The 2,497-nt window shown below is 49.7% G+C and overlaps 1 non-coding gene across 1 annotated transcript; it reads right to left on the bottom strand.

Moving 5' to 3' along the window:
- Positions 1–387: 387 nt before the first annotated feature.
- On the bottom strand, positions 388–461 carry TRNAN-GUU (transfer RNA asparagine (anticodon GUU)). Its single transcript has one exon. It is a non-coding gene; the product is annotated as a tRNA-Asn (tRNA).
- Between the last annotated feature and the right edge of the window lie 2,036 nt (positions 462–2,497).

Below are 2,497 nucleotides of genomic sequence, written 5' to 3' on the forward strand. Positions count from 1 at the left end.
CTGGCTACCATCTCATCTGAACTTTGGACGACCCAAGTACTCCATCTGGCTCATTTTACATGTAAAAATGGAGGCACAGAAAAGTCAAGTAACTTCTCTGGACTGATTAGGTTTCCCACCCAAAGCATGCGCCTTCACTGTGGATGTGATTCGGGTTCTCTTGTTCTCCATTTTAGGGATTTATAATATTCCAGATATGCCAAGCTGTAAAAACCAGCCTCGGAAAAGTGGGGGAAGATGGATTGCAGGGGTACATTAGGTTTGCTCCAGAGCTCCAAAACCTTTTCACCAAAGAGACCCTCTTTTCTTGTGGTGCCTGAGGAATAGAACCATAAATTCGGTATTCCAAATAGAAAGAGGGAAAGGCAATTCTGCCAGAAACACAAGCGTCCCTGGGTGGGCTCGAACCACCAACCTTTCGGTTAACAGCCGAACGCGCTAACCGATTGCGCCACAGAGACACCTGGTGGAGGTAGCTGTGGGTTGTTGCTGGTCAGTTGTATTATATACACAATAGTCTGACATCTGTGGTCAGAATCTTAAGATTTCCAGTTATCAGATAAATGAATACGATACAATGCACATGATATCTCTAGTCAACCCTGCTGTATGGTATGTTTGAGAGTTTTTAAATAGTTGAGTTCTTATCAGAAGGAAAAAATACGTTTAAAAAATTTTGTATCTGTATGAGAGGATAGATGTTCACCAAATTTGTAGTCATTTCACAATGTAAGTCAAGTTATTATGCTGTACACCTTAAACTTCCACAGTGCTGTATCTCATTTCAATCTCAATAAAACTGGGCCCCGGGGGTATATTATACATAATCGCCTCATTGCACAAAAGTACAGAGAAGTGTTCTTTATCCCCAAGCCGGGGCACCGGCAACTTCTGTTTTGCCTACCCTCCCTCCCCCGCTCCAGAAGCCTGAGGACGCAGACACACTGAGGCCAAGATTCGTGCGGTCCGGTAAATTTGGGTTATATTGACATGAGCCCGAATGAGTGGAGAACTCCGACGGTCCAACAACAGGCCCCCAGGGGATAACCGCAGCCTCTTGGTCTGATGTCATCCAGTTTTCAGTTCTTTGCTCCATTTCGCCTGTCGTGACCCTCACGAGACCCCCGGATCCTGACCGTCAGGCGCGCCCAGCACCAGAATCGGTTGTGCCTCCACCGCGCTGCCCTCCCGGATGCCCCTGATGCAGACTCCACGGAGCAGGGACCCAGGGTGTGCTCACGAGGCAGCCCCTCGCTTATAACATTGCCTGGCACTTAGTAGGCGCCCGATAAATGCCCGCCGCAGGGGCCTGGAGGGAACACGAAAGGCAGCAAGAATTTCACCTTGGACTATGAATATTAGTTTTGGAATGGGAAGACGTGAAAGGCAGCCATTCTTTAAAATCTTGATACTGGAAGCTGTTTTAGAACCAGGTCAAGGTCCCGATCGTGGAAACGTCTAGAGGACGCAACTTAGAACATCTCTGAGCTCCCCACCCAGGAAGGTGCGACGGCCTCAGCCCCTAGGGGCTGCCGGTGGGCGCAGAGAGAAACGTGGACGAGGAAATCTGGAGAGAAGAAAGCGGGTGGCAGTCCGGAGGGTGAGGAAGAAGGGGCAAAGGGAGGAGGAGTGAAAAGAAAAAAAGCTGAGAGACACGAACAAAACACTTAGAAAACCTGGAGGCTATTTAGGTCAATGAACAGCCCTCAACCCTAGCGCACCGAGCAGCCGGCGGCGGCGGGCGCGCGGTGATGGCACAGTGGTTAGTACTAGGCGTTGGGACCCTAGTAACCTTGGCTTACCTAACTCGCTCTTTCCCTCTTTAAACAAACCCGCAGGAAAGCTGGAGATACGGTGCGATTTCCCGCGCTGAACCGGAGACCGCCTGCGGTCAGATCGGGCTCTGAGATCCCACGTGGCGGACTCCCAGCCTCAGCTCAGGACAGGGCCAGCGGCCTGCCTAACCTGGGGGAGGGCCGCCAGTGGCCCAGAGCCCAAGTCTGAAGCGCTAGCATTTCGCACCCCAATCCCCGGCTCCGGCCCTCGCCCCCACAAGGAGGCAAGGCAAAGACAGCAAAAGGGCCTGACGGGCAGTGAGGAAAGAAAGAGCGTGCATCTGCAACCATTAACTCTAATTTGTGCGTCAGACTCTGAAGACAAGCATCCAGCATCGTTGGGAAACGAATTCTTACCGCAAGTTTAGGCAACCGACCTACTATCGAGTAGAAGACAAGGTCCCAGCTTTTCATCCTCTAGCATGTTCAGTCCGTAGTGTATGATTTCCACGGGTGTCTTGGTTATCATACAGTGAAACTGACTTTTTCTTTTGGTACAAATTCTCCATATATTTTAATGTATATGTAGATTTGTGTGGTTACCACCATAATTAGAAGACATAACAGGTTCATCTCACCAAAAATCTTGTACTATCTTGTTACAGTCACATTCTCCCTGCAAACATAAGCCCTTGCAATCACTGATCTGTTCTTCACCTATA

Source organism: Crocuta crocuta, unplaced genomic scaffold (genome assembly GCF_008692635.1).
Source record: "Crocuta crocuta isolate KB4526 unplaced genomic scaffold, BGI_CrCroc_1.0 scaffold733, whole genome shotgun sequence".
Taxonomy (NCBI): Eukaryota; Metazoa; Chordata; class Mammalia; order Carnivora; family Hyaenidae; genus Crocuta; species Crocuta crocuta.